At 44.7% G+C, this 25146-nt stretch overlaps 1 pseudogene across 1 annotated transcript; it reads left to right on the plus strand.

Annotated features, from left to right (window-relative positions):
- The first annotated feature begins 1900 nt into the window (after positions 1 to 1900).
- Positions 1901 to 22547, plus strand: LOC144282014 (cytochrome P450 4A11-like; annotated as a pseudogene). The gene is made up of 7 exons (XR_013350390.1): positions 1901 to 2777; positions 3219 to 3325; positions 3417 to 3606; positions 3714 to 3848; positions 18914 to 18978; positions 19119 to 19195; positions 21600 to 22547. The product of XR_013350390.1 is annotated as a cytochrome P450 4A11-like (transcript).
- The last annotated feature ends 2599 nt before the right edge of the window (positions 22548 to 25146 follow it).

Here is a 25146-nt window from a genome sequence, read left to right on the forward strand (position 1 = left end):
CTGTCATATCCTTCTTAATTTCAGACCCAAAATCTGAGGGTGCCTACAGATTCATGGCTCCCTGGATAGGTAAATATATCTAACTAGGACTATGGTCCACCATCTGCTTAGGTTTGCTGCCAACTATACATTTGGCCCAGACTAACAAGATGAGACCAGCACCACAGTGACTCCACTCAACTCTGAATTGAGCCCCATTCTCTCCTTCTGATAAAAACTTCACCCCCTCTGAATGGTGGTGGAGCCCTCCTGTAGCTCAGCTTCTCCCACATTGCTTCTCAGCCCTCACCAACGAACTCAGCCGATTCTGAAGGAAGTCCTTGTAGGACCCATCTCCTGCTCTGTTTCAACCTCCATCTCACAGCTGTCATAACCACTTCCTGGCCACAGGCTTTGGGAAGTCCCCTTCTTGACATGCCCTGGCCTTTCCTGCTTTGCCAAGGGTGCCCTTCTTCTGACACCCTGGGTTCCTCCCAAATTGTCCCTGGATAACTCGGGCAAGGTCCCTTCCCACCCACCCCCCAAACACACTGTGGTCCAGGGTATGGTTTGCTCCTGCTGAATGGAGAGATATGGTTCCAGCACCGGCGGATGCTGACCCCAGCCTTCCACTATGACATCCTGAAGCCCTACGTGAGACTCATGGTTGACTCTGTCCAAGTGATGCTGGTAAGTAGAACCATACCTCACCTGCACACTCACACCCACAGCACAGTTCACAAGGTCCATTTTCAACAGCTAGGTGCTTCAGAGATCCATTAGCGTGGCCTCTGGAATCACACACTTACACCCTGCAATGAGACACAGCCCCCGGAGGGTGGATAGGACAGGAAAGCTCCTGGCACCCACTTCCATCCATTCTTTGCTCCCTGCCCACAGGAGAGAGAAACACAGTGGAGGCAGGGTCCCTTCTCCTCCCACTTGCATGTCTTTGGCTTGGATAGGAAGAGTAGTCAATACCACAGGAAAATAGGACAAGCTGCCCCTGGCTAGCCTGGGAAGTAGCAGCTTCAGTGGCAGGGGGGACAATGCAGGATGTCACTCAGATGTGCTCTGGTGTGGGATTGAAAGCATCTTTTATTTTAAGATTTATATATTTATTCAGGAGAGACACAGACTGAGAGCGAGAGAGGCAGAGACATAGGCAGAGGGAGAAGCAGGCTTGTCACAGGGAGCCTGATATGGGATTGGATTCTGGATCGCAGGATAATGACTTGATTTGAAGGCTGTCCCTCAACCATTGTGTGACCCAGCTGCCCCTGGATTGAAGGCTTCGGGTTGGATTTTAGCTGCTCCGTGGAGGGAAATGGAGACCAGGTCTCAACCCCCAGGACTGGGTCCTGCCAGAATTACACCTCTGAGCATGACCTTATTGCTGACTCACTGTACTCAGCTGACATTTGCTGAACAAGAGGAATTGGCGTCCCTGATATTCCTTTCTTAGGAACCCCTGTACTAGCCCCTTAACCTTTCTCTTGCCTTGACACTTGTTCCCTAAATTGGAACTTCATTTATTTCTCTGTGTAGGTCAGTCCCAGGGCAGAAAAGATTCCCCTTTATATTCTGAGAAACAGTGTTTATCTTCTATTTTTTCTTTCAATTTTTGGTCTGCTAAAAGGTGGTTATTGCCATAATTTATACTGAAGTCAGCCTCTAGAGATCATTCTTTTTTTAAAATTACTTTTATTGGAGTTAAATTTGCCAACATGTAGCATAACACCCAGTGCTCATCCCACCAGGTTCCCCCTCAGTATCCATCACCCAGTTACCCCAACCCCCCGCCCACCTCCCCTTCCACTACCCCTTGTTCATTTCCCAGAGTTAGGTGTCTCTCATGTTTTGTCACCTTCAATGATATTTTCACTCATTTTCTCTCCTTTCCTTTTATACCCTTTCACTAATTTTTATATTCCCCAAATGAATGAGATCATAGATCATTCTCAATAAAATAAAAACAGTTTCTGAGAAAATACTCAACATATCACAAATACTCAGCTCTATGGTCCTAAATTGATGAAACACAACTGCTTTAGAAAGTGAGGACATGTCATCAGAATATGTGGAGAAGCAGAGAGAGCCTAGCCTCGTCAGCCTGGGCCTTCCAGAGCTGTAGAGAAGGATCAATGTGTCCCCTCTACACAAGACAAGTGGGAGGAGCTCCTCAGCCAGAACTCACATCTGGAGATCTTTGAACACGTCTCCTTGATGACCTTGGACACTATTATGAAGTGTGCCTTCAGGTACCAGGGCAACCACTAGGCAGACAGGTCAGTGAAATGCTTAAGGCCGGGTCCTATTTCCTACCAACTGGTGTGGAATCATCTGGAGGCAGTTCCAGTAGTTGTGATGTTTACCAACCCAAAGAGTCACATTCTGCAGAGCCCCAGTCTGACAGTCAAATTCACCCCACACCAAACCTACAGACCCTGATCCCTGCCTCAGGGAGAAGCGCGGCTGCCCAAATCCCTCATAAATGGCTGGGAGTTTCCAGGGCATAAGACAGAAATGTCAGATGCCTAGGTCACCTGTACCAATGACTGAGGAAACCTCCACCCACAGCCCCATCCATTCCAGTTCAGATGCCTCCCTCCAACTCGACCCTTCTGCACCATCCTCCTTCAGGAACTTCCAGTCCTACATTCAGGCCATTAAAGATCTGAACTACCTGGTGTTTTCCCGGATGAGGAATGTTTTCTACCAGAAAGACATCTTCTACTGGCTGACCTCTGAAGGCCGCAGGAACCACAAGGCCTGCCAGCTTGCTCATGAACACACAGGTTGGACTCTGCCCTCTGGGCACCTCCCTTCCTTCATTAGGCACATCCCAAAGGGATAGGCCCTCACCCTAGGACAGAGGCCTGCCCCTCACTGCCCCTCCAGAACCTGGGACAAAGCCACTCTGGATTTCCCCCCGGTGCACCTGTTAGTGTGCCCAGTTCTTGCAGGAAGCTACATGTGTCACAACCTGGGTGAAGGTTGAATGAGCCCCCCTGCCAGCCACATTCAAGCAGAGCCTCCTTGGTCTGTGCTGTTGAGGGGATCGCTGACATGCAAATACCTGGTGCTAGAGCTCTCACCCTGGCATGCACACCCATTGCCAAACTCCTCCTGATCCCCCTGGCACCGTGGCTGTGGCACAGGGGGCAGGTGGGCTATGTGGCTGGCTATGTCTGGGCACTCAGAGCTCTCAACTCCGCCTGGGAACACTGTTTGGGCAGACTGAGTGATCAAGCTGAGGAAGGCTCAGCTACAGGAGGAGGAAGAGCCTGAGAAGGTCAGGAACAAGAGGCACTTGGACTTCCTGGACATCCTCCTCTTAGCCAAAGTGAGTGTGGCAGGGGAGGCCTGAGCGTTTGCCCACAGGTAGGGAGTAAGGGTGAAGACTCAAAGTCTGCCCTCTCTCTGGGTCTTCCCAGATGGAGAATGGGAGAGGCTTGTCTGACAAGGACCTCCGTGCAGAAGTGGACACGTTCAAGTTTGAGGGGCATGACACCACAGCAAGCGGCATCTCCTGGATTCTCTATATTCTGGCCACACACCCCGAGCATCAGCAGAGGTGCCGGGAGGAGATCCAGAGCCTTCTGGGGGATGGTGCCTCCATCACCTGATGAGTGTTCATGAGATGGGAGGGCCCTGATAGGGTCCTGCCTCCTCAATTAGGGAATACACTGATTGCCAGGGCCTTGCTTGCCCTTCAAGATAGCTTTGTTTTAGGGAGCACCTGGACCAGATGCCCTACACCACCATGTGCATCAAGGAGGCATTGCGACTCTATCTACCAGTTCCAACTGTTGGCAGAGAGCTCAGCAAGCCCATCACCTTCCCTGATGGACGCTCCTTGCCCAGAGGTATGGCCTTCACAACTCTCACTCCGTAAGCAGTCCTGTGGGAAGCATGGGAGGTCTGAATCCACATGTCCTGGGGCAGTTCTAATGTTTGATGACCCATTTTATCTGCAGTAAGTGGGGACAAGGTTGTAGTTTGGATGAGGTTATGGAATGCTTGTCACAGAGTCTGGCCACATTCAATGTATATAATAAATAGTCAAAGGGATTATAGAGGAATGGAAGGAAAACAAGAGTGAAGAATTAGAGAGGGAGACAAAACATAAGAGAGTCCTAACTCTGGGAAAGAAACAAGGGGTAGTAGAAGGGGAGGTGGGCGCAGGGATGGGGTGACTGGGTGACGGGCACTGCAAGGGAACTTGATAGGAGGAGCAGAGAGTGTCATACTATATGTTGGCAAATGGAACTTCAATTAAAAGAGTAATTAAAAAATAAAATAAATGGGAGTTCCCCATCGTACTGAGAGAGAATATTCTCCACCTGCTCATTCTCCACATAACATGAAAATTGTGTCTAGATTTTTAGATGATGAAGGAATAGACTCCTAAGTCTCTTTTTTCTGGCTTTTTAAAAAAATAATAAATTTATTTTTTATTGGTGTTCAATTTGCCAACATACAGAACAACACCCAGTGCTCATCCCAACAAGTGCCCCCTCAGTGCCCGTCACCCAGCCACTCCACCCCCAGCCCACCTCCCTTTCCACCACCCAAGTTCGATTCCAGAGTTAGGAGTCTCTCCTGTTCTGTCTCCCTTTCTGATATTTCCCACTCATGTTTTTCTTTCCCCTTTATTTTTTTTAAAAATATATTTTTTATTGGTGTTCAATTTGTAAACATATAGAGTAACACCCAGTGCTCATCTCGTCAAGTGCCCACCTCAGTGCCCGTCACCCAGTCACCCCCACCCCCCTCCCACCTCCCCTTCTAGAACCCCTAGTTCGTTTCCCAGAGTTAGGAGTCTTTAATGTTCTGTCTCCCTTTCTGATATTTCCCACTTATTTTTTCTCCTTTCCCCTTCATTCCCTTTCACTATTTTTTATATTCCCCAAATGAATGATACCATATAATGTTTGTCTTTCTCCGATTGACTGATTTCACTCAGCATAATACCCTCCAGTTCCATCCACGTCGAAGCATATGGTGGGTATTTGTCGTTTCTAATGGCTGAGGAATATTTCATTGTATACATAGACCACATCTTCTTTATCCATTCATCTTTCGATGGACACCAAGGCTCCCTCCACAGTTTGGCTATTGTGGACATTGCTGCTAGAAACATCGCGGTGCAGGTGTCCCGGCGTTTCATTGCATCTGTATCTTTGGGGTAAATCCCCAGCAGTGTAATTGCTGGATCGTAGGGTAGATCTATTTTTAACTCTTTGAGGAACCTCCACACAATTTTCCAGAGTGGCTGCACCAGTTCACATTCCCAACAGTGCAAGAGGGTTCCCCTTTCTCTGCATCCTCACCAACATTTGTGGTTTCCTGCCTTATTAATTTTCCACATTCTCACTGGTGTGAGGTGGGATCTCATTGTGGTTTTGATTTGTATTTCCCTGATGGCAAGTGATGCAGAGCATTTTCTCATGTGCTTGTTGGCCATGTCTATGTCTTCCTCTGTGAGATTTCTCTTCATGTCTTTTGCCCATTTCATGATTGGATTGTTTGTTTCTTTGCTGTTGAGTTTAACAAATTCTTTATAGATCTTGGATACTAGCCCTTTATCTGATATGTCATTTGCAAATATCTTCTCCCATTCTGTAGCTTGTCCCTTAATTTTGTTGACTGTTTCTTTTGCTGTGCAAAAGCTTCTTACCTTGTTGAAGTCCCAAAAGTTCATTTTTGCTTTTGTTTCTCTTCCTTTCATGGATGTATCTTGCAAGAAGTTACTTGGCCGAGTTCAAAAAGGGTGTTGCCTGTGTTCTCCTCTAGGATTTTGATGGAATCTTGTCTCACATTTAGATCTTTCATACATTTTGAGTTTAGTTTTGTGTCTGGTGTAAGAGAATGGTCTAGTTTCATTCTTCTGCATGTGGCTGTCCAATGTTCCCAGCACCGCACCATTTATTTATTTTTTTATACAATAAATTTATTTTTTATTGGTGTTCAATTTGCCAACATACAGAATAACACTCAGTGCTCATCCCGTCAAGTGCCTCCCTCAGTGCCTGTCACCAGTCACCCCGACCCTCCCGCCCTCCTCCCCTTCCACCACCCCTAGTTCGTTTCCCAGAGTTAGGAGTCTGTCTCCCTTTCTGATATTTCCCACACATTTCTTCTCCTTTCCCTTATATTCCCTTTCACTATTATTTATATTCCCCAAATGAATGAGAACATATAATGTTTGTCCTTCTCCGATTGACTTATTTCACTCAGCATAATACCCTCCAGTTCGATCCACATTGAAGCAAATGGTGGGTATTTATCATTTCTAATGCCAGCACCATTTATTGAAGAGACTGTCTTTTTTCCAGTGGAGAGTCTTTCCTCCTTTGTTGAGTATTAGTTAACCATAAAGTTAAGGGTCCACTTCTGGATTCTCTATTCTGTTCCATTGATCTATGTGTCTGTTTTTGTGCCAGTGCCACACTGTCTTGATGACCACAACTTTGTAGTACAACCTGACATCTGGCATTGTGATGCCCCCAGCTCTGGTTTTCCTTTTCAATATTGCCCTGGCTATTCGGGGACTTCTCTGATTCCACACAAAACTTAAGATAATTTATTCCAACTCTCTGAAGAATGTCCATGGTATTTTGATAGGGATTGCATTAAATGTATAAATTGCCCAGGTAGCATTGACATTTTCACAATATTAATTCTTCCAATCCATGAGCATGGAATATTTCCATCTCTTTGTGTCTTCCTCAATTTCTTTCAGAAGTGTTCTGTAGTTCTGAGGGTATAGATCCTTTATCTCTTTGGTTAGGTTTATTCCTAGGTATCTTATGCTTTTGGGTGCAATTGTAAATAAGATTGACTCCTTAATTTCTCTTTCTTCAGTCTCATTGTTAGTGTATAGAAATGTGACTGACTTCTGGGCATTGATTTTGTATCCTGCCACACTGCCAAATTGCTGTATGAATTCTAGCAATCTTGAGGTGGAGTCTTTTGGGTTTTCTATGTAGATAATCATGTCGTCTGTGAAGAGGGAGAGTTTGACTTCCTCTTTGCCAATTTGAATGCCTTTTATTTCTTTGTGTTACCTGATTGCTAGGGCTAGGACTTCTAGTACTATGTTGAATAGCAGTGGTGAGAGTGGACATCCCTGTCTTGTTCCTGATCTTTGAGGAAAGGCTCCCAGTTTCCCCATTGAGAATAATATTCCTGTGGGCTTTTCGCAGATGGCTTTTAAGATGCTGAGGCATGTTCCCTCTATCCCTACACTCTGAAGAGTTTTGATCAGGAATGGATGCTATATTTTCTCAAATGCTTTCTCTGCATCTATTGAGAGGATCATACGGTTCTTGTTTTTTCTCTTGTTGATATGATCTATCACATTGATTGCTTTACGAGTGTTGAGCCAGCCTTGCATCCCAGGGATAATTCCCACTTGGTCAAGGTGAATAATCTTCTTAATGTACTGTTGGATCCTATTGGCTAGTATCTTGTTGAGAATTTTTGCATTCATGTTCATCATGGATATTGGTCTGTAATTCTCCTTTTTGGTGGGGTCTTTGTCTGGTTTTGGAATTAAGGTGATGCTGGCCTCATAGAACGAATTTGGAAGTACTCCATCTCTTTCTATCTTTCCAAACAGCTTTAGGAGAATAGGTATGGTTTCTTCTTTAAACGTTTGATCGAATTCCACAGGGAAGCCATCTGGCCCTGGACTTTTGTGTCTTGGGAGGTTTTTGAGGACTGCTTCAATTTGCACCCTGGTTATCGGTCTGTTCAGGTTTTCTAATTTCTTCCTGTTCCAGTTTTGGTAGTTTGTGATTTCTCAGAAATGTGTCCATTTCTTCTGGATTGCCTAATTTATTGGCGTATAGCTGCTGATAATGTGTTTTTAAAATCGTTTGTATTTCCTTGGTGTTGGTTTTGATCTCTCCTTTCTCATTCATGATTTTATTTTTTTTTTAATTTTATTTATGATAGTCACAGAGAGAGAGAGAGAGAGAGAGAGAGAGAGAGGCAGAGACATAGGCAGAGGGAGAAGCAGGCTCCATGCACCGGGAGCCCGACGTGGGATTCGATCCCGGGTTTCCAGGATCGCGCCCTGGGACAAAGGCAGGCGCTAAACTGCTGCGCCACCCAGGGATCCCTCATTCATGATTTTATTAATTTGAGTCTTTCCTCTCTTCTTTTTAATAAGGTTGGCTAATGGTTTATCTACCTTATTATTTCCTTCAAAGGACCAACTCCTGGTTTTGTTGATCTGTTCCACAGTTCTTCTGGTCTCTATTTCATTGAGTTCTGCTCGAATCTTTATTAACTCTCTTCTTCTGCTGGGTGTAGGATCAATTTTCTGTTTTATCTCCAGCTCCTTTAAGCGCAAGGTTAGCTTTTGTATTTGAGTTCTTTCCAGTTTTTGGATGGATGTTTGTATTGTGATATATTTCCCCTTCAGGACTGCTTTTGCTGTATCCTAAGATTTTGAATTATTGTTTCTTCATTCTCATTAATTTCCATGAATCTTTTTAATTCTTCTCTAATTTCCTGGTGACACTTTCGTCTTTTAGCAGGATGGTCTTTAACCTCCACGTGTTTCAAATCTTTCCAAACTTCTTCTTGTGATTTAGTTCTAATTTCAAAGCATGATGGTCTGATAATATGCAGGGGACGATCCCAATCTTTTGGTATCGGTTCAGACCTGATTTGTGACCCAGTATGTGGTCTATTCTGGAGAAAGTTCCATGTGCACTTGAGAAGAATGTGTATTCAGTTGCGTGCAGATGTAAAGTTCTGTAAATATCTGTGAAATCCATCTGGTCCAGTGTATAATTTAAAGCTCTTGTTTCATTGGAGATGTTGTGCTTAAAACATCTGTCACTTGCAGAATGCGCCGTGTTGAAGTCTCCCAATACTAGTGTATTTTTATCTAAGTATGTCTTAACTTTGGTTATTAATTGATTGATATACTTGGCAGCTTCCACATTCAGGGCATAAATATTGATGATTGTTAGGTCCTCTGGTTGGATGGATCTTTTAAGTATGATATAATGTCCCTCTTCATCTCTCACTACAGTCTTCGGAGTAAATTTTAGTTTATCTGATATAAACTAGGATGGCTACCCCTGCTTTCTTTTGAGGACCATTTGAATGGTACATGATTCTCCAACCTTTTATTTTCAGGCTGTAGGTGTCCTTTTGTCTAAAATGAGTCTGTTGTAGACAGAAAATTGATGGGTCTTGCTTTTTTTTTATCCAGTCTGAAACTCTGTGCCTTTTGATGGGGTCATTAAACCTGTTCACGTTCAGAGTTACTATTGAAAGATATGAATTTAGTGTCATCATGGTACCTATTAAGTCCCTGTTTTGTGGAATGCTCCCTTGGACTTCCTCTATTACTGAGTCCCCCTTAGTATTACTTGCAGAGTTGGCTTCGTGGTCACATATTCTTTCAATTTCTGCCTATCTTGGAAGCTCTTTATCTCTCCTTCTATTCTGAATGAGATCCTTGCTGGATAAAGTATTCTTGGTTGCATGTTCTTCTCATTTAGGACCCTAAATATATCCTGCCAGCCCTTTCTGTCCTTCCAGGTCTCTGTGGAGAGGTCTGCTGTTAATCTAATATTTCTCCCCATAAAGTTAGAGATTTCTTGTCTCTTGCTGCTTTAAGGATCTTCTTTTTATCTTTGGAATTTGCAAGTTTCACTATTAAATGTCGAGGTGTTGAGCGGTTTTTATTGATTTAATGGGGTATCTCTCTATTTCCTGGATCTGAATGCCTGTTTCCCTCCCCAAATTAGGGAAGTTCTCAGCTATCATTCGTTTCATTACATATTCTGGCCCTCTGGCCCTTTCGGCGCCTTTGGGAACCCTAATTAAACGTAGATTTTTCCTTCTGAGGCTGTCATGTAGTTCCCTTAATCTATCCTCATGATCTTTTAATTGTTTTTCTCTTCTTTCCCCAGTTTCCCTCCTTGCCATCAATTTATCTTCTCTGTCACTCACTCATTCTTCTACTTTGTTAACCCTCATCGTTAGGACCTCTAGTTTGGATTGCATCTCATTTAATTATTTGTAATTTCTGCCTGATTTGACCTAAATTCTGCAGTCATGAAGTCTCTTGAATCCTTTACGCTTTTTTCTAGATCCACCAGTAGCTGTGTAGTTGTGCTTCTGAATTGGCTTTCTGACATTGAATTGTAATCCAAATTTTGAAACTCTGTGGGAGAGAGGACTGTTTCTGATTTTCTTTCTTTCTTTCTTTCTTTCTTTCATTCTTTCTTCTTTCTTTATTTTTATTTTTTTATTTTTTTAATTTTTTATTGGTGTTCATTTACTAACATACAGAATAACCCCCAGTGCCCGTCACCCATTCACTCCCACCCCCCGCCCTCCTCCCCTTCTACCACCCCTAGTTCGTTTCCCAGAGTTAGCAGGCTTTACGTTCTGTCTCCCTTTCTGATATTTCCCACACATTTCTTCTCCCTTCCCTTATATTCCCTTTCACTATTATTTATATTCCCCAAATGAATGAGAACATACAATGTTTGTCCTTCTCCGACTGACTTACTTCACTCAGCATAATACCCTCCAGTTCCATCCACGTTGAAGCAAATTGTGGGTACTTGTCATTTCTAATAGTTGAGTAATATTCCATTGTATACATAAACCACATCTTCTTTATCCATTCATCTTTCGTTGGACACTGAGTCTCCTTCCACAGTTTGGCTATCGTGGCCATTGCTGCTATAAACATCGGGGTGCAGGTGTCCCAGCGTTTCATTGCATTTATATCTTTGGGGTAAATCCCCAACAGTGCAATTGCTGGGTTGTAGGGCAGGTATATTTTTAACTCTTTGAGGAACCTCCACACAGTTTTCCAGAGTGGCTGCACCAGTTCACATTCCCACCAACAGTGTAAGAGGGTTCCCTTTTCTCCACATCCTCTCCAACATTTGTTGTTTCCTGCCTTGTTAATTTTCCCCATTCTCACTGGTGTGAGGTGGGATCTCATTGTGGTTTTGATTTGTATTTCCCTGAAGGCAAGTGATGTGGAGCATTTTCTCATATGCATGTTGGCCATGTCTATGTCTTCCTCTGTGAGATTTCTCTTTATGTCTTTTGCCCATTTCATGATTGGATTGTTTGCTTCTTTGGTGTTGAGTTTAATAAGTTCTTTATAGATCTTGGAAACTAGCCCTTTATCTGATATGTCATTTGCAAATATCTTCTCCCATTCTGTAGGTTGTCTTTGAGTTTTGTTGACTGTATCCTTTGCTGTGCAAAAGCTTCTTATCTTGATGAAGTCCCAATAGTTCATTTTTGCTTTTGTTTCTTTTGCCTTCGTGGATGTATCTTGCAAGAAGTTACTATGGCCGAGTTCAAAAAGGGTGTTGCCTGTGTTCTCCTCTAGGATTTTGATGGAATCTTGTCTCACATTTAGATCTTTCATCCATTTTGAGTTTATCTTTGTGTATGGTGAAACAGAGTGGTCAAGTTTCATTCTTCTGCATGTGGATGTCCAATTTTCCCAGCACCATTTATTGAAGAGACTGTCTTTCTTCCAATGGATAGTCTTTCCTCCTTTATCGAATATTAGTTGACCATAAAGTTCAGGGTCCACTTCTGGATTCTCTATTCTGTTCCACTGATCTATGTGTCTGTTTTTGTGCCAGTACCACACTGTCTTGATGACCACAGCTTTGTAGTACAACCTGACATCTGGCATTGTGATGCCCCCAGATATGGTTTTCTTTTTTAAAATTCCCCTGGCTATTCAGGGTCTTTTCTGATTCCACAAAAATCTTAAAATAATTTGTTCTAACTCTCTGAAGAAAGTCCATGGTATTTTAATAGGGATTGCATTAAACGTGTATATTGCCCTGGGTAACATTGATATTTTCACAATATTAATATTTCCAATCCATGAGCATGGAATATATTTCCATCTCTTTGTGTCTTCCTCAATTTCTTTCAGAAGTGTTCTATAGTTCTGGGGGTATAGATCCTTTACATCTTTGGTTAGGTTTATTCCTAGGTATCTTATGCTTTTGGGTGCAATTGTAAATGGGATTGACTCCTTAATTTCTCCTTCTTCAGTCTCATTGTTAGTGTATAGAAATGCCACTGATTTCTGGGCATTGATTTTGTATCCTGCCACGCTATCGAATTGCTGTATGAGTTCTAGCAATCTTGGGGTGGAGGCTTTTGGGTTTTCTATGTAGAGTATCATGTCATCTGTGAAGAGGGAGAGTTTGACTTCTTCTTTGCCAATTTGAATGCCTTTAATGTCTTTTTGTTGTCTGATTGCTGAGGCTAGGACTTCCAGTACTATGTTGAATACAGTGGTGAGAGTGGACATCCCTGTCTTGTTCCTGATCTTAGGGGAAAGGCTCCCAGTGCTTCCCCAATGAGAATGATATTTGCTGTGGACTTTTCATAGATGGCCTTTAAGATGTCAAGGAATGTTCCCTATATCCCTACACTCTGAAGAGTTTTGATCAGAAATGGATGCTGTATTTTATCAAATGCTTTCTCTGAATCTAACGAGAGGATCATATGTTTCTTGGTTTTTCTCTTGCTGATATCACATTGAATCACATTGATTGTTTTACGGGTGTTGAACCAGCCTTGTGTCCCGGGGATAAATCCTACTTGGTCATGGTAAATAATATTCTTAATGTACTGTTGGATCCTATTGGCCAGTATCTTGTTGAGAATTTTTGCATCCATGTTCATCAGGGATATTGGTCTGTAATTCTCCTTTTTGGTGGGGTCTTTGTCTGGTTTTGGAATTAAGGTGATAGAACGAATTTGGAAGTACTCCATCTCTTTCTATCTTTCCAAACAGCTTTAGGAGAATAGGTATGGTTTCTTCTTTAAACGTTTGATAAAATTCCCCTGGGAAGCCATCTGGCCCTGGACTCTTGTGTCTTGGGAGGTTTTGGATGACTGTTTCAATTTCCTCCCTGGTTATTGGCCTGTTAAGTTTTTCTATTTCTTCCTGTTCCAGTTTTGGTAGTTTGTGGCTTTCCAGGAATGCGTCCATTTCTTCTAGATTGCCCTATTTATTGGCGTATAGCTGTTCATAATATGTTTTTAAAATCGTTTGTATTTCCTTGGTGTTGGTAGTGATCTCTCCTTTCTCATTCATGATTTTATTAATTTGAGTCTTCTCTCTCTTCTTTTTAATAAGGCTGGCTAATGGTTTATCTATCTTATTAATTCTTTCAAAGAACCAACTCCTGGTTCTGTTGATCTGTTCCACAGTTCTTCTGGTCTCAATTTCGTTGAGTTCTGCTCGAATCTTTATTAACTCCCTTCTTCTCCTGGGTGTAGGATCTATTTGCTGTTTTTTCTCTAGCTCCTTTATGTGTAAGGTTAGCTTTTGTACTTGAGTTCTTTCCAGTTTTTGAATGGATGCTTGTATTGCGATGTATTTCCCCCTTAGGACTGCTTTTGCTGCATCCCAAAGATTTTGAACGGTTGTATCTTCATTCTCATTAGTTTCCATGAATCTTTTTAATTCTTCCTTAATTTCCTGGTTGACCCTTTCATCTTTTAGCAGGATGGTCCTTAACCTCCACATGTTTGAGGTCCTTCCAAACTTCTTGCTGTGATTTAGTTCTAATTTCAAGGCATTATGGTCTGAGAATATGCAGGGGACGATCCCAATCTTTTGGTATCGGTTCAGACCCGATTTGTGACCCAATATGTGGTCTATTCTGGAGAAAGTTCCATGTGCGCTTGAGAAGAATGTGTATTCAGTTGAGTTTGGATGTAAAGTTCTGTAGATATCTGTGAAATCCATCTGGTCCAGTGTATCATTTAAAGCTCTCATTTCTTTGGAGATGTTGTGCTTAGAAGACCTATCGAGTGTAGAAAGAGCTACATTGAAGTCACCAAGTATAAGTGTATTATTATCTAAGTATTTCTTCACTTTGGTTAATAATTGATTTATATATTTGGCAGCTCCCACATTCGGGTCATATATATTGAGGATTGTTAAGTCCTCTTGTTGAATAGATCCTTTAAGTATGATATAGTGTCCCTCTTCATCTCTCACTACAGTCTTCGGGGTAAATTTTAGTTTATCTGATATAAGGATGGCTACCCCTGCTTTCTTTTGAGGACCATTCGAATGGTAAATGGTTCTACAACCTTTTATTTTCAGGCTGTAGGTGTCCTTCTGTCTAAAATGAGTCTCTTGTAGACAGAAAATACATGGGTCCTGCTTTTTTATCCAGTCTGAAACCCTGCGCCTTTTGATGGGGTCATTAAGCCCATTCACATTCAGAGTTACTATTGAGAGATATGAGTTTAGTGTCACCATGATATCTATTCAGGCCTTGTTTTTGTGGAATGTTCCACTGAACTTCTTCTTAAAGGGGAATTCAAGAGTCCCCCTTAAAATTTCTTGCAGAGCTGGTTTGGAGGTCACATATTCTTTCAGTTCCTGCCTGTCTTGGAAGCTCTTTATCTCTCCTTCCATTTTGAATGAGAGCCTTGCTGGATAAAGTATTCTTGGTTGCATGTTCTTCTCATTTAGGACCCTGAATATATCCTGCCAGCCCTTTCTGGCCTGCCAGGTCTCTGTGGAGAGGTCTGCTGTTACCCTAATACTCCTCCCCATAAAAGTCAGGGATTTCTTGTCTCTTGCTGCTTTAAGGATCTTCTCTTTATCTTTGGAATTTGCAAGCTTCACTATTAAATGTCGAGGTGTTGAACAGTTTTTATTGATTTTAGAGGGGGATCTCTCTATTTCCTGGATCTGAATGCCTGTTTCCCTTCCCAGATTAGGAAAGTTTTCAGCTAGAATTTGTTCAAATACATATTCTGGCCCTCTGGCCCTTTTGGCGCCCTCGGGAACACCAATTAAACGTAAGTTTTTCTTCCTCAGGCTGTCGTTTATTTCCCTTAATCTATCTTCATGGTCTTTTAATTGTTTGTCTCTTTTTTCCTCAGTTTCCCTCTTTGCTATCAACTTGTCTTCTATGTCACTCACTCGTTCTTCCACCTCGTTAACCCTCGTCGTTAGGACTTCTAGTTTGGATTGCATCTCATTCAATTGATTTTTAATTTCTGCCTGATTAGCTCTAAATTCTGCAGTCATGAAATCTCTTGAGTCCTTTATGCTTTTTTCTAGAGCCACCAGTAGCTGTATAATAGTGCTTCTGAATTGGCTTTCTGACATTGAATTGTAATCCAGATTTTGTAACTCTGTGGGAGAGAGGACTGTTTCTGATTCTTTCTTTTGAGGTGAGGTTTTCCTTCTAGTCATTTTGCTCAGTGCAGAGTGGCCAAAAGCAAGTTGTATTGGGAAAAGGAGAAAAAGAGAGGAGAGAAAGAAGGAAAGAAAAGAGAAAGAGAAAAAAAGGAAGAAAAAAACGAAAAAGAAAGAAAAAGAGAAAGAAAAGGAAAGAAAGGAGAAAAAGGGGGGTGGGGGAAGGAAACAAATCAAAAAGCAAAACAAAACAAAAGAAACAAACAAAAAAAGAACCACGGGGGAGAGTATCTTCTGATTCTGTGTACTTTAAGTCCCTTGGCTTCTCCTGGAAGTTGTCCGTCTAGCTGGTCTTCTGGGGGAGGGGCCTGTTGTGCTGATTTTCAGGTGTTAGCAGTTGGGGGAGCTGCTGTGCCCCTGCCTGGTGCAGGGCTCAGTGGGGGGTTGTTTACCCCGTGAGGCCCCAGGAGCAACAGCCCTAGTGGCGGGGCCAGCTCTGGAGCCCTGGATTCAGCTCCGGCAGGAACTCCGGAGGTCGTCTGCAGGGCCTGGAGGCTCTGGGGCGGGGCCGCTGATCTGCTCAGCTCGGGGCAGGAGCGTCCTTGCTGTCCTGGGCCCTCCCGGCCTCTGCCTGTCCGGGGGAGGCCGGATCCTGGGCTGTGTCCCCGCGCCCTGTGCTCCGGGGCCTGCGCTGGTGGATTCGCGCTCCCCGGCCGCGCAACCCCCTCTGCGGAGCCGCCGCCTGAGCGCCCCCCGAGCTGCTCCTGGAACCACGCAGCCCCCTCCGCACGGAGCCTCTTCCTCTGCCCGAGCCCCTCCGAGCTGGTCCCGGGGCCGCGCAGCCCCCTCCGCGGAGCCGCCGCCCGAGCCCCTCTGAGCTGCTCCGGGTCCCGCCGGGTCCCGCCGTGCGCGCTGCAGCCCTTAGGGAGCTCGGCGCACTCTCCTGGTGCGCAGTTGCTCTGTTACTGTCCCAGGGAACCCGAGGGCATCCTCGCCCTTCTGGGTCCTGCTCCAACTCCCTGCGAGCCCCTTTCCGCCCGGGAAGGTTGGTGCAGCTCATGCGTCTCCGGGACGGGGCTCTCCTGTCCTGGGGACACTGGCCCCAGCCTCAGCCCGGCTCCTCGCGGGGCCCCTCCCCCTTGGATGCCTTTGTTTCTTTATTTCTTTTTTCCCGTCTTCCTACCTTGATAGAAGCGCAAACTCTTCTCACTGTAGCATTCCAGGTGTTCTCTCTTTAATTCTCAGGCCGAATTCATAGATTTTCAGAATAATTTGAAGGTTTTCTAGGTAATTTGGTGGAGACAGGTGATTTGGGGACCCTACTCTTCCGCCATCTTGCCCCTCCTCCCTGATTCTTTCTTTTGAGGGGAGTTTTACCTTCTAGTCATTTTGCTCAGTGCAGAGTGGCCAAAAACAAGTTGCATTGGGAAAAGGAGAAAAAGAGAGAAGAGAAAAAAGAAAAGAAAAAAAAAAAGAAGAAAAATGGAAAAGAAAAAAAATGGGGTTGGGGGAAGCTAACAGAAAACAAAAAAACAAAGGGGAGTATAGTCTGATTGTATACTGTAAATCCCTCGTCTTCCCCTGGAACTTTCCAGTGCTGCTTGGTAAATAACTTGCTTTTCCCCTGTCCAGTACTTCTAGCAGGTCTTCTGGGGGAGGGGCCTGCTGTGTTGATTCTCATGTTTGAGCACTTGGGGGAGCTGCTCAGCCCCCTGCCTGTTGCATGGCTCAGTGGGAGCTGTTTATAAGGTGAGGCCACTGTAAGGCTCAGTGGGGGTTGTTTATCCTGTGAGGCCCCAGAAGGAACAGCAACAGTGGCTGCGGCCAACTCTCCAGCCCTGGAGTCAGCTCTTTCAGTAACTACCAAAGCAGCTCTCACGCCCCAGGGGCCTGGATGCTCCCGGGGTGGGGCAGCTGACCTGCACAGCTTGGGACCACCCGGTGGCAGGAGCGTCCTTGCTGTCCTGGGCCCTCCTGGCCTCTGCCTGTCCCGGCGGGAGTGCTGGGTCTTGAGCTGTGTCCCCCGGCACCCTGGGATCCTGGGCCTGCACTGCTGGAATCTGGCTCCCGGAGCCACACAGCTCCCTCCGCGCAGAGCCACCTCCGAGCTGCTCCCAGCCCAGCCCTGCACAGCCTGAAGCCCTTTAGGGAGCTCGGCCGCGGGGTGTGGCGCGCTCTCCCCCGGGGCCCAGGTCCTGTGTTAGTGGCCCTGGGAGCCTGAGGGCATCCTCGCCCCTCCTGGATCCTGCTCCAACTCCCTGCGAACTCCTGCTTCTCCGGGGCGGGGCTTTCCTGTCCTGGGGGCACTCGCCACGTGGCCTTAGCCGCACTCCTCGCAGGGCCCCACCCCCTTGGATGCTTTTTATTTCTTCTTCTTCTTCTTTTTTTTTTTTTTCCGTTTTCCTACCTTGATAGAAGCGCGAACTCTTCTCACTGTAGCATTCCAGCTGTTCTCTCTTTAAATCTCAGGCGGAAATTGTAGGTTTTCAGGATGATTTGAAAGTTATCTAGGTAATCTGGTGGGGACAAGTGACTTGGGGTCCCTACTCTTCCGCCATCTTGCTGCCCCCCCCCCCCCGAATCCTAAGTTTCTATCCTCATCCACGACATTCAAACCCCGAGGGTTACAACATTTTAGACGCTATATTATTCCCATCGATGGCACTGACATTTTGTGAGTTTAAGCTATGTATATCCTATTCCTGACTCCAACAACACAACTCCTGAAGGATTTCTGTCTTTATTGATACCCCTTTTGATATCATCCAGATTTGATGTAATGATAGGATAACTCCTTGATGACAAATACAAAAAACTATATACCTGCCAGTTAAAATAATGACTCAGGGGCCCTAAGTGGCTCAGCATTGGTGTGCATGTCTTGGCTTAGGTCATGATCCTGGGATCCTGGGATGGGGCTCCCTGCTCAGTGGGGAGTCTGCTTTTCCCTCTGACACTCCCCTGGTCAGGGTCTCTCTCACTCTCTCAAGTAAATACAGAAACATTTTATATAAAAATAATGATGACTCAGTACATTGCACCTTCTCTACAAGGAGATGTTGGCTTCAGGAAGGGGCTCAGAAATAGCATACAATTCTAACTCCCAAGATTTGATCACTAGAGAGGGAGAGCACTGGGGCAGGGAGAGTTCTTCTTCCACCCTTATGGGGTTGAGTGCATCAAGCATATCAGGAAACCCACTCTCATTCTTTAGATGGCCCATTCCCAGGGAGCCCTCAGATTGATGGAGAGAGCAGCTGGTGACCACATCTGAGGTCCCTGCCATGGTCTAGTCTACCTTTTAGCTCACCTCTGCTCTGAATCCCAGCCCTGCCACATCCCAGCTGGGTGGTCATAGGCAAGTTGCTCAGCCTCTCTGAGGCTTAGGTGCTCATGTGAACAATGGGCATTGGGCCTTCCTTGGAGGGTTGTTGTGAGATGGATTAGTCAATGCATATTCCCCAAGGGCTATTGGATGGTACTTGGTAAATGTGAGTCGTCCTTTGAGCTGCTCTCTAACATAAGCCTCCAGTTCTTTCTGCTTCTCACCCTGGTCTGGGTATCTACTAATCTGGGCACATGTGCTGTGCCATGTCTGCCCCACCTCTCCTGCTACACTATCATTCCCCTCAGAGTGATGAGAAGTGGCTCTCATAGTAGCTGCCAAGCTGTGTGGGCAAGCACCTGGCCCTGCAGGCAGGTATGACCATTCTTCTCTCTTCTGCCCCACAGGATTCTTAGTCTTGCTCTCCTTTTATGCCCTTCACCACAACTCGAATGTCTGGCCAAACCCAGAGGTATGATGGCCTTGGGAGGATGGTATGGGGGAATCTCTGCATGCCAATGCTTCCTCCAGTTTCATTTCTGGGTGTGTTCTGAGGTTGAGAGGAAGGAGGAGCTAGACCACACCTATCCTGGCCCTGGGGTTCCTCTGCAGGTGTTTGACCCTTCCCGCTTTGCACCAGATGCCTCTCGACACAGCCATGCTTTCCTGCCCTTCTCAGGGGGATCAAGGTGAGGCACTTGTACTGCGATGGGAGGAGGGGCTGTTTACTAGGGATATTCCTGATGTTTGTCACTTCCTACATTTCCATGGGTGTTGCAGATATGCCCTGACATGTTGGTGTGCTGGGAAAGAGGTGTGTGTCTCTATGCACTAAAGAAATTTGGTAATCACTACAGGCTATGGAAACTTTGATTCATTGCTCATTCAGTTTCCAGCCACAATTCAGCATCAGTGATGATTCAATGGCTCAGGGATCCTTGAGATTTCTTCACTTTATGAGGATCAGTTTACAGAATTTGACATTGTCACATGTAGTTTTCAGGTGTTGTCAATGTCACGTCAGGATGGAATAAAAAGGTTTCTTTTGCACACATTCTCAAACCAGCCCCTCTCCCCACTCAACCCCCACACTGCACCATTGCCTGGTGCATGTTTCCATCCTCAGCTGCCTGCACGTCTGAAATATTTAAGCCTACAAAGGAAAATATCCTGCGATCTCTTGAGGGCTTCAAAAGTATTCAACTTGTGAATACTTCAACTTGTGACTCTAGTATTTTTGCATCTATTCAAAAGAATTTTGGACTGTATGGAAATAATCGTGAACACTTGACAGTTTTCTCCATTGTCAAATCATTACATATGATCTACATACCTGAATATTACACTTGGAGTCCAATCCTCCAATGAGGAAGTATATAAATGAGGACATTAAGTGGCCTTTGAGAGAAAATCCACGGTTTTGTATATGTACATGAGAAGTGGCATTTGAAAGTTTCCTGGCATGTAAAATAGAAAGCACACTTGAAATGGCTGTTCAGGTGCATGACTATTCTCCTGAGTGAAATCCTCCTGGGCTGCTGAAATTGTCCTATAAATCATATATAGTAACTTCTGTAAACTTTTTAAGTAGTTATTAGAAAAATTCATTTTAGCAAATATATGAATCTTCAATCCTTCTAAACGAAGTGAATGCACTCTCGCAGAATAGGCTTTAAGCAAATTATTCTCCAGATATTGGCTCCAGGATTTGTTTCCTCCTGGGATTGATTCCTTCCTGGTAGACATTGGTGCAAGTCATGTGGCTGCCACAAGAGACAGGAGAGGGGTAGACAGCTCAATTCCTAGCTTAGAACTAATGGAGACTTCTGTTTATTCCTTTCTGCTTTCCTATTCAATTCAATAAACCTCATTCAATATCTAAGACTAATTATTAAGCCGGACTCCATGCCAAGCCTATGCTATGAGATGGGAAACTTCCCTTGTTTCAGGGAGTTCTGAATCAAGAACTGCATGCGTCTACTCAAAGGAGACATCAGGCATTCATTCTTTCTTGCCTTAAATCCTTTACTAATTGACCCCACAGTAGGAAGTTCCATGTTTCTGGCACTGACCTGTACTTGTGACATGTCCTTGATTAAAATACCATGTGATTCAGGGTCCAGGAATGAAAAGGCACAGCCAATGGTGGGTGGGTTGTGTGTGGGGGCTGAGGGCAGACTGGCATTGCCCTTAGCCTTGGTCATTTGGAGACAGAGGTGGAGGCAGGGCATGATCTTGGATCTCCTCAGCAGTTGCTGGGCTGGGAGACATAGCTGGATAGGTGCAGGTGAGTGTGCCAACAACCCAGAGAGGGCTTTGATGCCAGGCTGAGCCATGTGTACATGCTTACCTGTGGTGGAAGACGTGGGAGGTTCTGAGTATGGGAGGGCGGTGAATCAGGAGAGGGACCAGAGGCAAGAGACATAAAAGTCCAGGTGAAGTGGCAATGAGGGATGATAGGCAGGGACACTTCTGCTATAGAATTGGAATGGGATGGCAGCTAGTTGAATGAGGGGCCGAGGGGAAGGTAGGAGTCTGGACCCAAACTGGAAGGCAGATGGCACAGCAGCTGGAGCATCCCTATAGCTCTGCCCCTGCAGGAAGCTTCCCTGTTGGCCTCTTGACTCTTCCTTACCCAACTCCATCTTGTCATTTCTATGAGGTTCTGGGGCCCTGGTGCCCCCCAAAATACGGTTAGGACCTGAAATGTGGCCCAGCCCAACCCCTCTGGTGCCCTGGTCTGGACTCCACATTGTGAAACCAGAAATGGCTGGTGCAGAGAGCAAAGAACCTAATGATTAACTGTTGTAGTGATCACTTGACTTGGCTCTGAGGCTCAAAGTGTTGACCCTCCTGTAACAGGGTTTCAGGCTTGCTGAGAGCAGAGGTAAGAGGAGGAGCTAATCCTGAGGAGTGTAGACTTTTGTCGGAGGTCAAGGGGAGAGTGTTAACAAAGCAAGGCTTGGGGTAGAGATGTGCATGTGTCCTGAGGGAAAGGGATCAGGGCTGGGCCCATGCAGGCTGGCCCTGAAGGGACTGCTCCTGGCAGGGGCTTTGAGGCCTCTCTCGTTTCCTTTTCCCTCCCTGACCCAGGAACTGCATCGGGCAGCACTTTGCCATGAAGGAGATGAAGGTGGCGGTGGCCCTGACCCTGCTCCGCTTTGAGCTGGCACCAGATCCCTTCAGGATCCCTGTCCCCACTCCAAGAATTGTGTTGATGTCCAAGAATGGGATCCACCTGCATCTCAGGAAGCTCCTCTAACCCTTGTGTGGAAAAGGATGAGCCCCCAGGGCCTCCTGCCTGCCTTTCTGTCTTCCTGTCAGTCTCTCCTGTCTGCTGGCTTCTGCTCACTTCCTGCTTCCTGTCTGCCCACCTGCCAGTCTTCCTGCTCTCCTGCTCTTGCACATGAGACTGTCTGTGCTTCACTGTCTCACCCTTTTCCAAGATTCCTTCTTGTTTGTCTGTTGCCTTTCTCTAATGAGCTGTCACTCTGACTGTCCACATAAATCACAATGGCTCTTGTTTTTCAGGCTGTGTGCCGTCTCCCTGTCGTTGTTTCTTGTTGCCTGCTTCTCTGTCCTTATAATGTTTTCTCTTGCTGCTTTACCATATTACACAGACTTAGTTCCTTCAAAGAGCACAAATTGATAATCTTGTGTTTTAGGAGATCAGGAATCTGAAATGAGTCTCACTGTGTCGCAACGAAGGCATGTAGATGCTCTAAGGCATAATCTCTTCTCTTGCATTTTCCACCTTCTCAGAATCTACTCTTAAGGCTATTCAATGAGGGGACTAGACCTCCTCATTTCTCATGGAAATATCCTTTTCTTCAGTTCAACTGAGTCAGGTGTTAACCATACCTGTCAAATTTTTAATGCAACATCTAGACTTTTGTTTAATTAAACAAGGGTACTCCAGCCAATCCATGTGCACCTGTAAAGCTAGACATGTCAGTCCCCCTTTTGTCCACTTGGCATTCACACATTCCCTTACACCATACTTCGTCTCTAACTAAGTAAAATAAAGTCATGCTTCCACCATCAGCTCCGTATGATTGAAACTGTGTAGTCCCTTTTCCCTAAAAACAAAGCCTAAGTTTTTGGAAGGTTTTCTCTCTTCTCCCCAAAATGCTGTAACCTAAATGCTATGGCACACAGTTCACTATTAGTATTATGTGTTACATTTGACGTGCAGGTTTATAAGGAAGGAAGGAAAAATCTGACCCACATACCTACACATGCATAATCATACTCGTATCAAGTTAAGGGAAAATGCTAGAAAGCATTACACTCCTTATTTCTCTAGCTTGTGACATAGCCATCATTAACATTTATAACACACGTCTTCATTATCCATTTCAGAGTTTCTTTGCCCTCTGAAAGCACCTCAGCCAGTTTTGGTTTGTTTTTGTTTTTGTTTTGTTTTGTTCTTTGTGTTGTGCCATGACCCAAACCTTTACTCTTGAAGGTTCTGGGTCATTACCAATCTTTCCTCATCTGGCCTGTGGCATTATTCTCTAAATGACACGGCATGTGCAGTGAAACGCCGGGACACCTGCACCCTGATGTTTATAGCAGCAATGTCCACAATAACAAACTTGGAAAGAGCCTTGGTGTCCATCAAAAGATGAATGGATAAAGAAGATGTGGTCTATGTATACAATGGAATTTACTCAGCCATTAGAAACGACAAATATCCACCATTTGCTTCGATGTGGATGGAACTGGAGGGTATTATGCTGAGTGAAGTAAGTCAATCGGAGAAGGACAAACATTATATCGTCTCATTCATTTGGGGAATATAAAAAATAGTGAAAGGGAATAAAGGGAAATGAGAAAAAATGAGTGGGAAATATCAGAAAGGGAGACAGAATATGAGAGACTCCTAACTCTGGGAAATGAAGTAGGGGTGGTAGAAAGGGAGGTGGGCAGGGGCTGGGGGGACTGGGTGATGGGCACTGAGGGGGGCACTTGATGGAATGAGCACTGGGTGTTATATATATTGGCAAATTGAACACCAATAAAAAATAAATTTATAAAAAATAAAAAATAAATTAATAATAAAAAAAATTTTTTTTAAATGATGCGGCATTGTAGTTCTAAGAGATGCTCTATGTACTTCCTACACTGCAAGTAACTCTTGTTTTTTTTGCATTTGTTTCCTAGGAAACTGCCAATTTCCCCGTTGGTAATCATGATCAGTCTAGTATAGTAACTCCTGCTGAATCATACCCATGAGTAGCCCAATGCAGCCTGCAATTATATTCCTGTAGTCATTCTTGTGTCTCCTGATGGAAGCACTTCTGCCTTTGAAAGTAAGACCAGTAGCACTAAGGACCATAAGGTTGCAGTGAAAATTCCCTCAAGTTATGCTAATCTGATCACTAGGGATAATCATGAGTGTTGCCATTCCCATTTCCATCCCTGAATCCTGGATGGGTGAGTCCTGGCTATGGAAGAAACAGCACCATATATTGTACATTGATTTAAAGCATATACAGCATCCTGGAGAGCCTTCCTTCAACCCTGTAAGTTATTGCCACCTCGCTGCTGCTGTTACCCAAACCTACTCTGAGGTTATTTCTCTGGATCTGGAATGCATAACTGTAATGGATATACCATCCCCAACTGACTACAAAGATTCGGTAGCATAGAGAGGTTTGATGGCACTGGCTCCATGGGGATCTTCCCATATGTCCCTATTCCAATGGTCAGGCTCCCATTTTTCAGTGTCCTCATTGTAAAGGATGACAGGCTGTACCTTATAGAATTCACTTTCCTGATAGTACATACACAGGCAGGGTAATCCTGGGTTTCGTTTAATAAATCTGAGCCCTACCTAAAGCCTGTGGCTACATGTCAGGATGATCTTCAATGCAGACGTTGATGCTCAGGTCACTTATTGTCCTTTTTAAAGATTTTATTCATTTATTCATGAGAGATACTTACAGAAAGAGGCAGAGACATAGGCAGAGGGAGAGGAAAGCTTCTCACAGGGAGCTTGATGTGGGACGCCATACCTGAACTAGGATCACGACCTGAACCGAAAGTAGATTCCACCACTGAGCCACCTAGTCGTCCCTTGGGTCAGTTATTTCTTTTTTGGTCAGAGAATTTTAATCCTCCACATTACTCTTTCCTTTTCCCACTCTCTCCAGTACAACATGGATATCCAGTCAACCTTCTTATGCTCCTTAGTTTGGCTAAAATGCTTTAAGGCATCAAATACATACTGACCAGAACCTTCCCTTTAACAAGTCTCTGATTACCAGTATCACTGGTGATGTCCTGTGTATTGCAGCATCAGGCCCTGGGCTACCATTGTCCTCTTTACCTTTGGGAGTTGGAGTCATCAGTGTCTTTCCAACTAATCCTCTTGAAGCACCAATTCAAGAAATCCAGAGTCAATTCAGGTAAATCATTAGGATTCTGTTTCTCATAGAACCATTCCTGGTACCAATATTTATCTTAGTCAGAGTTCTACCAGAAAAAGAAAACTATTAGAAAAGAAGCTTCCCTGGGGTCAAGAAAAAAAAAAAAAAAAGAAAGGAACAACCTGAGAGACCCAGAAGTGCAATGTATCTGAGCTCCAATTTCTGACCACCCAGTAGCTTTCTTATGTTCTCCCTGTGTTCTTACT

The sequence above is a fragment of the Canis aureus genome, chromosome 13 (genome assembly GCF_053574225.1).
Source record: "Canis aureus isolate CA01 chromosome 13, VMU_Caureus_v.1.0, whole genome shotgun sequence".
Lineage (NCBI taxonomy): Eukaryota > Metazoa > Chordata > Mammalia > Carnivora > Canidae > Canis > Canis aureus.